Here is a 12,264-nt window from a genome sequence, read left to right on the forward strand (position 1 = left end):
CTCTCCTCTCAGTCTGTATGTGGGAAATCCAGAGTTACAGTCCACAACAGAAGAAACTGCTTTGCTCATTTGTGTTTTCTTACAATTAAACTGAAGTTCAGAAATGAACAGAGAGGAAATAGAATTAAAGAGGGACAGTAGACGTGAGACGTGAGACATCCAGAGAGCAGGAGACATCAGGAAAATGATTCACTTTAAATTACAGGAACTGTTTGAAAGGAATTCATAAGAAATCCTCAGTGAATTTGACTGAAAGGCTTCAGGATGTCAGAGTGTTTATTAATATGTTGTCTATTCTCTGATCATTTACAGTCCGAGGTCAAAGCTGCCACACACACACACACACACACACACACACACACACACACACACACACACACACACACACACACACACACACACACACAGCCCAGGAGAATCACATCAAGCCCAGTCAGCCCAGGCATTTTAACCTCCCAGGTAGAATCACTTATCACCTATAAGATCTATCTTAAAGTTTCTTCCTCATACCATCTCAGGGAGTTTTTCCACTGCTCACTCATTATAGATAAAATTACAGCGACTAATTTATAAATGTAAAACTGATATTTCTAACCTATTTCTTTCTTTAAAGCTGTTAAGGGACAATCTCCATTGTTACAAATAGTATTACATTTAATTGAATTACAGCAATGCATTATTAAATCAACTCAACACACTGTGTACATAATCGACTCATAAACCCCGGCCACATTCTTTATTCATTCACGGTCGACAAACACACACATATTTCTATTTCTTTTTATTTCTTTTTGCTCCCAATATGTTCCATTTGATTGTATTGAAAATGTTAGTGATCAGTGATGTTTCTTTGGGAACAGTAGTGATCAGAGATACATTTTTTGCAATATGTGATCATTCATTGATTTTTGAGAAGAGTAAATATCAGTGATTGGTTGTTGAGAGTAGTGTAGTGATTAGATGATGATCAGTAATTGACTGATGAGCAAAAGCCCACTTATGTATCTGCAGTATGTATATCTTTTTGCCACTAGAGGCCGGTATTTTGCACGTTAACCAAAAACACTGGAAAGTTTCCATCACTGCTCTCTCTTCATTTCAGGCTTTTTGTTCTCACCCCGAATTTAGCTTCACCCCCAGACATTTCCATAAACAATTCCTTCCACTTAACTCGGAAGTCTGATCTGTGTATTTTTCATTTAAAGTACAAAGCATAGCATGAAATTACCAACATTACTGACAATGAGTTGATGTACTTACTTTATGAACTGAATACAAATGTTTATTGAACTGCATGAAATACTCAGGGAATAAGAGGGAATGAGGTGCTCATTTAATCTCAGTAAAGAGATTTTCTATTCAGTGTTGAGGCTATAAAACATGGCCATGACTTCTGGCTGTGAAATCAACATATGCTTATTAATATCATAAACAGCAGCTACGCTAATTCCTCTCCACTGCTTCTCTTTCTCTCCCCATCCCGAGGCATCCTGAGGTTGCTCCAGCTCCAGTCACGTCCCACCTCATGAAGATTGTGGACCTTTAAAGAAGTAGATGCCGAACTCGCAAACATCCCGAACCATCTAGAGACGTACCAGTGCCAATTGGATCCCACTACATGTGTGGAGTTTTGACATTGGACCTCCTGGAGTGTTTAAAGGCTCTGACATGGAGAAGCTGGTGTTGGATCTGTGATGATCACAAATGTTGAGCTATTTTATGAGTTGCTCAGTAGCTCCTAGTTTTATAACCATAATGACTGTAAAGACTGATTACATATAATCACACACTCCAGTGCTCATGTTAGTTCTCACTCTCCAGTGTTCTGTATTGTTTAAAAACTATAATCACACTCTTCATATCACCCAAATGAGGATGGGTTCCTCTTTTGAGTCTGGTTCCTCTCAAGGTTTCTTCCTCATAACATCTAAGGGAGTTTTTCCTCGTCACAGTCGCCATGGCTGCTTATCAGGGATGAATACACATCATTCACCTTCACTATTAAATTCTGTAAAGCTGCTTTGAAACAATGTCTGTTGTGAAAAAAACGCTATAGAAATAAACTTGACTTGATCAGGAACCTTGTGGTTTAATATCAACTTAATCAATAAGCAGAACATTTTATTTCAATACTAATCCTCTAGAGCCTGTAGATTAGTTAAATGTAAGGTCATAGATCATTTTTTTTATTCAGTTGAATTTGTCTAGCACTTTTAATAATGGACATTTTCCCAAAGCAGTTTTACAGCAATAAATAAATTACATATATGCAGGACAGTGCTGACAGTGGCAAGGAAAAGCTCCTGAGATGGTATGAGGAAGAAACCTTGAGATTAACTAGACTCAAAAAGGAATCTCATCCTCATCATTGAATGTCTATTTATTATACTTCCATCATTGTTACGATTATCAGCTGTTCACTAATAGATGCTTAAATTGAAATTGTGTTCATGGCAATTGCAGCCTTGGATTTAGAGAAAGCGTACGGCAGGGTGGAGAGAGGAGTTGTGCTATTGTATGAGGAAGTCGGGTGTGGCAGAAAAGTATGTGAGGATGGTGCAGGACATTTATGAGGACAGTGTGACAGCAGTGAAGTGTGCAATAGGAACGATAGACTGGTTCAAGGTGGAGGAGGAACTTCATCAAGGATCGACTCTGAGACCTTTCCCATTTACAGTGGTGATGGACAGGTTGATGGACGAAGTCAGACAGGAGTCTCCATTGACTATGGTGTTTACGGATGATATTGTGATTTGCGGTGAGAGTAGTGAGCAGGTGGAGAAGAGCCTGGAGAGGTGAAGGTATGCGCTGGAGAGAAGGGGAATGAAATTCAGTAGGAGTAAGACAGAGTACATGTGTGTAAATAAGAGGGAGGGCAGTGGAGTGGTGCGATTGCAGGGAGAACAGGTGGAGAAGGTGGAGGAGTTCAGGGTCAACAGTGTAGAGTAATGTAAAGTGTTAGAGAAGTGAAGAAAAGAGTGCAGGCAGGGTGGAGTGGGTGGAGAAGAGTGATAGCAGGAGTGATTTGTGATAGAAGAGTATTTGTGCGAGTGAAAAGGAAAGTTTATAGGACTGTGGTGAGACCTGAGATGTTGTATGGATTAGAGACAGTGGCATTGAATAAAACACAGGAGGTGGAGCTGGAGGTAGCAGAGCTGAAGATGTTAAGATGTTTGTTTGGAGTGATGACTATGGACAGGATTAGAAATGAGTTTATTAGAGGGTATGGAGACAGATCCGGATCTGCTGTGGAGACCCCTAATGGGAGCACCAGAAAAAAGAAGAAGAAGAATCGTTAGACCGTTCGTGTGGACAACTTCCTCAGCGAGAGTACAGAGTGGTCTCCATCTGAAGAGAACTCCATCCAGAGGTAAAGCATCAGGAAGGATCAGGAAGGTCCAGAGAGCAGACATGATCACTGGTAACTCCTTTAGAATCATGTGTACCTTGATATAGAGAGTAAGAGAAAGACAGGACATGGATTATTAGATATTCTTTTTTTGAGACTCGGATCACAACAATCACAACAACATCAGCTGAGAATTTTATAATCAACAGCACACACAGACACACACACACACACACACACACACACACACACACACACACACACACACACACAGACAGAGGCACGTGTAAATATAAAGCAGGCTTAATGCTTCAATGTGCTGGTAAGGTGGAATAAACAGGGAAATGAGCAACAGAACGCTTAGTCAATGCCGAATTCCCACATTGAGAACATGCACGGTGGATGTCCATATAGATCTGCTTATTGTGCTTATTGTTTCTGAGCAGAAATACTGGAAATTTTCTGATTAACACATGAGGGAAATCCATTCAAAACATCTACAGCTCAAAAACAAAAAACACATGCAGTTCCCAGTGCAACCAGCAGAGAGAACCAGCATTAACGTACCTTAACGCTCCATTCAGGCAAAAAGCAGAAGTATAGAGGTGAGTCTGATTTTTGAAACATAAGTGTATGTACAGTATATGAATGTATTACAGTATGTGGCCTGGTATTTTACAGTATTAATACAGTTTATCCACTGCTGCATTACACACATCAGAGCTTTGACCCTGTGTCAAGGGATTTGGAATTGAGCTTAATGTTAATCGAATCAATGTGGTCATGTTTTTGTGTGTTTGTGTGTGTGTGTGTGTGTGTGTGTGTGTGTGTGTGTGTGTGTGTGTGTGTGTGTGTGTGTGTGTGTCTGTGTGTGTGTGTGTGTGTGTGTGTGTCTTCAAAACAGTTTTAATAGTGTGAAGTATAGAATAAATACATCGATCGTTCATAACGTTATGACCACTGAATGGTGAAGTGAAGAACACTGATGATCTCTTCATCATGGCACCTGTTAGTAGGTGGATTTATTTATTAGGCAGCAAGTGAACATTTTTACTCAATGTTGATAGAAGCAGGAAAAATGGCCAAACCACAGGATTTGAGTACATTTGACAAATTGTGATGGCAAGATTCAGTAATCCAATGTCTAAGGAAGGAACAGTGGTGAACCAGCGACAGGGTCATGGCACCAGGATGCACTATGGGAAAAGGCAAGCTCTGATGCTTTGGGCAATGTTCTGCTGGGAAAACTTGGGTCTGCTGTCCATGTGGATGTTACTTTTAAACGTACCACCTACCTAAGCATTGTTGCAGACCATGTACATCCTTTCATGAATACGGTATTCCATGATAGCTGTGGCATCTTTTAGCAGGATAATGCATCCTGCCACACAGCAATAATGGTTCAGAAGGTTTCTTTATACAACAGAGTAGCAATGTTAAGGTCCAGCGCCCAAGCCCACATTACAGCTGCTGTGTATAAAAGTCACCTTCAGTGTGCAAGGTCAAACATTAATCACTGATCACTATTCAATCACTGATCACTACTATTCCCAACAACCAATCACTACAGTTCCCAAGCACTGATCACTACTATTCCCAACAACCAATCACTGATCTGAATCACTGATCACTATTATTCCCAACAACCAATCACTACAGTTCCAATCACTGATCACTACTTTTCCCAACAACCAATCACTGTTCCCAATCACTGATCACTACTATTCCCAACAACCAATCACTACAGTTCCCAAGCACTGATCACTACTATTCCCAACAACCAATCACTACAGTTCCCAAGCACTGATCACTACTATTCCCAACAACCAATCACTGATCCGAATCACTAATCACTATTATTCCCAACAACCAATCACTACAGTTGCAATCACTGATCACTACTTTTCCCAACAACCAATCACTGTTCCCAATCACTGATCACTAGTATTCCCAACAACCAATCACCTACTTTTCCCAAGCACTGATCACTACTGTTCCCAAGCATTGATCACTACTGTTTTCAACAACCAATCCTTAATCATTACTGGCCCCCCAGTGTTTCCTAAAACCATTCACTCACTACTGTTCCCAATCGATATAATTCAATACAATTGTATTTCTATAACGGTTTTTACAATGGACATTGTCTCATAGCAGCTTTACACAGATAAAGCAGTAATACGGTTATATAAAAGAATGTGTACCTTTCTTCTACCTGCATATAAGGTTAGTCCTTATAATTGTTTATTCATAATGAGTGAGCCAGTGGAGACTGTGGTAAAGAAAAACTCCCTGAGATGGTATGAGGAAAAAACCTGCAGTGGAACCAGACTCAAAAGGGAACATATCCTGATCTGGGTGGCATTGAATTGCTATTCATTACAGTCCCATTGTTGAACCATTGAGCCATTGTAGTAGAGTGTTTATATTAATTATGTAAGGATGTAAAAGAAAATGATGTAATACTGATACACTGAATGGTTTGATATAAGTCAAAAGATAATCTGTGTTTAAAATGCTGTTTTATTTACATTACAATATGCAGTGTTTGCTTGTTTACATTTCACTTTCTTTTGCTGTAAGTTTAATGATCTGTTCGTGATCGATTGCTAATGCCCCGTTCAGCCTGTGTGCGGAGCATGCAGCTGAAGTTCGTCCATTATAACATTGGACGTGACTGAAGCTGCATTGTGTCCGTGTCATATTTTCTAAATTCCTCTTATACAGGTAAGAACGAGGGTTGTATAATGTGTGAACAAGTTATATATGTGTTTAATTCTGTAAGGAACATGCGGGGAGTAAATACTAATGATTGTATTCATGTAAGTGCATTTAGCAGACTAGTGTGAAGTGTTGGCCAGTGTAGCCTGCGTGCTAGCTGTGTAGCACATGGTGGAGCACGTTGAGCTAGGCTAACATCGCAGCCACCATTTTCTCTGTGTGTGTATACGTTTTATACCATAGGGATGAGGTAAACGTGTTATTGTTCAAGTTTAAGAAAATTGTGTTTAAAGAGTGTTTAATGTGAAGAGGCAAGATAGTTTATATGTGTAAGCACAATGCTATTACTGAGGGTAAAATGTTAAGTGTATTCTGAATTAATAATAACTATAAAAAGAATTAAAGAATATCTATTGTGCTGTTTATTGTTCTAAACACTACAGAGTAAAGTTTAGTCTATTTTGTTTAAATAATCTTTTATTAAATGTACTGTTTCAGTGTTATTTGCCAATACTGTTTTAAGATGCTGTGAATACATTTTGATATCTACTGTTTTATGAATGTTTAAAAACAGTTGCTGTGAACACATTTTGATATGTTTTTGGTAACTCATGTTGAAGGTTAACTCAGGTATTTTAGTAAGATAGAGTTATAATTTACCAGCTGATCTTTTTCCTAATCGTGAAGTTTCTCATAGAGACATATTGTCATGCAAAGGGAAAATAACATGTGTAAGTGTGATACTGTGTAAATGTTTTATGCTGTTCATGGTAACTACATTATAACATTGGACGTGACTGAAGCTGCATCGTGTCCGTGTCATATTTTTTAAATTCCTCTTATACAGAGGCGTATCAATTACAGTCTGAAACAATCCTCAAAGTTCTTGGGGCTCAGCGGCTTCATGAATCTTTAGCCTTCACTAATCACTACTGTTCACAAAAAACAATTACTTATTATTGCTCTCCCCAATCACTGATCTTTCCTGTTCTCCAAAATCAATTACTGATCACTACTAAAGAAATACAAAATTACAATTACTGAACACTGATGTTCTCAACCACCAATCACTTTCCATTGCTGTTCCCCAAAACCAAACACTAAGCACTACTGTCCCATTGTTCCCAGCACCAGTCACTAATCACTACTGTACTCAATAACCAATAAATATTTATGGCCATTCCACATCACTAAACACCACTGTTCCCAATCACTAAACCGCACTGTTCCCATTTACTAAACACCACTTTTCCCAAACACTAATCACCACTGTTTCCAATTACTAAACACCACTGTTCCCAATTACTAAACACCACTGTTCCCAATCACTAATCACCACTGTTCCCAATTACTAAACACCACTGTTCCCAATCACTAAACACCACTGTTCCCAATCACTAAACACCACTGTTCCCAATCACTAACACCACTGTTCCCAATCACTAACACCACTGTTCCCAATCACTAATCACCACTGTTCCCAATCACTAATCGCCACTGTTCCCAATCACTAATCGCCACTGTTCCCAATTACTAAACACCACTGTTCCCAATCACTAAACACCACTGTTCCCAATCACTAATCACCACTGTTCCCAATCACTAAACACCACTGTTCCCAATCACTAAACACCACTGTTCCCAATCACTAACACCACTGTTCCCAATCACTAACACCACTGTTCCCAATCACTAATCGCCACTGTTCCCAGTCACTAATCGCCACTGTTCCCAATCACTAAACACCACTGTTCCCAATTACTAAACACCACTGTTTCCAATCAAAAAATCACCACTGTTCCCATGCACAATTTACTGATCACTACTGTTCCCAATCACTAATCACCACTTATCCTATTCAGTAATCACTGATCACATTTGTTTTAAATTCTCTCCTTCACAACATCTGCTTGAATAAAAGTCAGTTTGTCATGTAACAGTTCCTTCTCTAAATATTTCCAGACTCCTCATCACCACTGCTTTGTTTTTCTCTGCGTTCTTTTGAATATTTATAGAATCTATAAAAAGGTGCGTTCTCCTTATCTTCAGGGAATCACTCTTCATCATGGAACATGTTTTGATTTAGCAAAAGATGGAGATTTATCTAATATCCAAATCCAGACATTTTAGTTCTCCCATTTACACGTTATCATCACGCCTCATAAAAACCCTCTTGTTTTTTTTTTTTACGTGGTACCATTAAGTGATTCTCTACAGATGATCTGCAGCAACATCACTACCTGCATCGCTGTTTCCTTCGGGATTCAACTAAACCGGCGGTTGAGTGTGTTGTTGGAGCTTTAATTGTTATTGATTTGTCTCCTGGCTGGCCTGATTTCTTACTGGCCTGAACACAGACACCCACACAAACACACCCACAAACACACACACACACACACACACACACACAGCTGCACTTACGGTTAGCAGGTCAGGAGAAAGGAATGAAGTGATGTAACTGTGCGGCAGCAGAAAAAAAGCCCGAACACACTGGGGACACAGTGCAGTGTGTGTGTGTGTGTGTGTGTGTGTGTGTGTGTGTGTGTTTAGAAAACGTTTCATCATGGGCGGTATGTGTCCCCCTCACCACCGTCATCTGTCCTTCCTCTTTTCAGCTTCCTGTCTCAGTGTTTTTTTGGGAATCCCGCATTTATCATCCGCCGGGAGAATTGACCACAAGAACTAGCATCTGAGGGAAATTCTTCTGTCATGTTTGTGTTTTTAAGTTTTTAGTTTTTCACATATTTGTAATATTATTCTAATGCCTCTTAGAATTATTTAGCTGCTGCAGATGTACAACTGTCTATCAAGATCAACAAGAATCCATTAATATGCACGGGGCGACAGATGCCGATGCAGGTTTTTGAAGCCAGATCTGGCTCGAATCCCAAACACGAAGCAAGGTCAGACAAGGTCAAAAAACCAAGCCAAATTCAGAGGATAACATCAAGCAGGCAGAGATAAAGGAACACAAATCAAATCATCAAAGGCCACCAAAAAAAAAAAAAAAAAAAAAGCATGCTAATAGCAGAGGCGAAAATTTGCATTTTGGAAATTCGATACATCAGTACATCTAAAGAGCTAAAGGGAAGTAAGGTGGTTAGTGTGTTGTGCTTTGGTTCAGAAGTTCAGATCATGGCACCACCAAAGTGACTATGCAAGGCCCTTAACTGTGAACTGCTCCATTGTAAAAAAAAAAAAAAAATGAGGTAATAGTTTCTCTGGCTAAATGCCGCTACCAAATACTGTAAAAGTTACTAGCTAATCTACCAAAAATGTAACTTAAAAATGTGTGTCTTTAGATTTACCAGCAAATGTTTCACAATATGAGAAAGTATTAGGACACCTGACATATCTTCTGTTATAGAGCTCTAAACCCTTTTGAACACATTTGGGATAAATGTGAACACTGACTGCACCCCAGGCCTGAACCCCCATCCTTCCAAACAGTAACCCAGGACCTTAACCACTGAGCTACCACTCCCACTTACTTCAGTAACTGACTTTACTAACACCCTTGTGGCTGAAAGAATCTTCACAATATCTAGTGGAACATCTTTCCAGAAGAGTGTAATTCATTATAACAACAAATAGAGATGAATGTGGACTACAATATTAAAAGCAATCTTTTGTCCATGTTGTACATGCAGGAGATTTTGCTGAGGTAAGCAAAGAGGAAAGAAAAGAAAGAAAACTCTGAAGGGTGAATCGAAAATACAGAAAGGTTGGTTTGCTTTGGGGAATTATTTAAGTGTCGATTTTCATTATTACTGCAGTAAAGAAGAACTTTTCTAAAGTACAATAACTCAAGTATCTGCTGCTCCTGCTTACAGTGAAAGCCTGAGGGCAGCTGAGAAATATAAAAGGTGTTGTGAAAAGTCACAGACGAGTGAAGCTGTTCAACGCAGCAGAAGTAGTTCCTGTTCCTTTACATTTTCCCGAAGGCTTTGTGGAACCCATACACTATGCAGATCTTCTCTGAAAAAAGTTCAATTTCCATTTACTTTTATCTAATGAATTAATTACAGAATTTATACTTTCATCTCAAATGAGTTTGGAAGTACAAAAGATTTCGATTCTATTAGGTTTAAACACTCAAAGCCATAATTAACTTATAAAAAATTTATCCTGTATGTGGTAGTTAAAAGTTACAGTGACAGATGTGAGAAGAACATGAGTTGGGATGCAGAAGCCTGACAAGACTGCAACAGGGAGGGAAGTAGCAGAAAAGACAGTAACAAAGTGTGTTGTAACAGGATGGATATTAACAGAGTGAACTTTAACAGTAAGGAACATAACATGGAGGACAGTAACAGGGAGGACAGTCACAAGGTGGAAAGTCATCGGGTGGAGAGTAACAGGGAGGACAGTCACAAGGTGGAAAGTCATTGGGTGGAGAGTAACAGGGAGGACAGTCACAAGGTGGAAAGTCATCGGGTGGAGAGTAACAGGGAGGACAGTCACAAGGTGGAAAGTCATCGGGTGGAGAGTAACAGGGAGGACAGTCACAAGGTGGAAAGTCATCGGGTGGAGAGTAACAGGGAGGACAGTCACAAGGTGGAAAGTCATCGGGTGGAGAGTAACAGGGAGGACAGTAATTTGGTGGTTAGCAACAGGGAGGGCAGTAACAGGATTAATATTAACAGGAGGAACAGTACCAGAATGGAAAGTAACTGGGTGGTTAGTCATAGGGTGGTTATCAACAGGGCAGAAAATAGCAGGATTAATAGCATCAGGGATGACATTAACAGAATATATAGCAACTGGGAGGACAGCAACAGGTTGGGCAGTAACAGGATTACCCGAACTGGGAGGACAGTTACAGGATTAATAGTATCAGGGAGAACAGCATGTGGCGACTCCCTGCTGGGAGGGAAGGGGAATAGTGTTCTGGTGCCCGGGAAAGGGTGTGAGGAGTGGCTGGAGCGGGAGAAGGAGCAGGGCGTTCACCATGCTCCGATGCCTCAGGTCCCAACAGGCAGACTGACTCTGCCCCAGTCACCATCGGCTCGTAAGGGTCAGGGTCTTCCTGCCGCGTGGCCGATGAGTCATTACTCACTTATAAGGCGTTGCGCTGTTCCGGCAGGAATTCCTCTGCCTCTGCATCTGCCATCTTTAGCCTGTAGTGAAAGAAAGCAGGGAGAGAGCCACGGTTAGTCGGGAGCCCAAGGTTCTCCAACTCACTGTCCTTCCAGCTGCCTTTTATAAGCCTTGCCGGGCTTGAAGATAGTGAGAAGCCACCACTCCAATTGAGCTCGAGCCATGTCTTGTAAGGACGTCATGCCTCCTCGTTGGCACCCCGCTGATGGTTGGATTCGGAGCACTTGCCTCTTTTGGTACCTGAGGTGGAGGCCTGTAGTCACATCTAACAGATTGGACAGTAACAGGATGGATGGTAACTAGGAGGACAGTAACAGGGTGGACAGTAACAGTAACAGAGAGGACAGTAACAGGATGGAAGATAACAGGAAGGATAGTAACAGGTTGGACAGTAACAGGGAGGACTGTAACTGTAATCTGTAACTACTAGTTCTCTGTAACTACTAGTTCAACGGTAAAAGACCTGGGAGTTATTTTAGACAGCAACTTATCTTTTAAAAATCACATCAATCAAGTTACAAAAACAGCCTTTTTTCTAAGCTAAGAAATATGTTATCTATATCTGATGCAGAGAAGCTCGTCCATGCGTTTATGACCTCTAGAATAGACTACTGTAATGCATTACTAGGTGGATGTCCTGCATCATTAATAAACAAGCTTCAGTTAGTTCAGAATGCCGCAGCAAGAGTTCTTACTAGGTCAAGAAAATACGATCATATAACCCCAATCTTATCGTCCCTACATTGGCTTCCTATTAAGTTTCGAATAGACTACAAACTACTGCTACTCACTTATAAAGCACTAAATGGTTTGGCTCCCATGTATCTATCCAGTCTCTTAACATGCTACAATCCGTCACGCTCCCTGAGATCTCAAAACTCTGGGCTTCTAGTAGTTCCTAGAATAGCAAAGTCCACTAAAGGCGGTAGAGCATTTTCACATTTAGCTCCTAAACTCTGGAATAGTCTTCCTGACAGTGTTCGGGGTTCAGATACACTCTCCCAGTTTAAGTGTAGATTAAAAACATATCTTTTTAGCAAAGCCTACACATAACACACATCACACACATCACATCACAACCTTGTGCTCCAGAA

General features: G+C 40.3%; 1 long non-coding RNA gene across 1 annotated transcript; it reads left to right on the forward strand.

Annotated features, from left to right (window-relative positions):
• The first annotated feature begins 8,246 nt into the window (after positions 1 to 8,246).
• Positions 8,247 to 11,581, forward strand: LOC310723339. Its single transcript, XR_014532649.1, has 2 exons — positions 8,247 to 10,402; positions 10,628 to 11,581. It is a non-coding gene; the product is annotated as an uncharacterized lncRNA (long non-coding RNA).
• Positions 11,582 to 12,264: the final 683 nt, after the last annotated feature.

This window comes from Silurus aristotelis (genome assembly GCF_946808225.1).
Source record: "Silurus aristotelis genome assembly, chromosome: 3".
NCBI lineage: Eukaryota > Metazoa > Chordata > Actinopteri > Siluriformes > Siluridae > Silurus > Silurus aristotelis.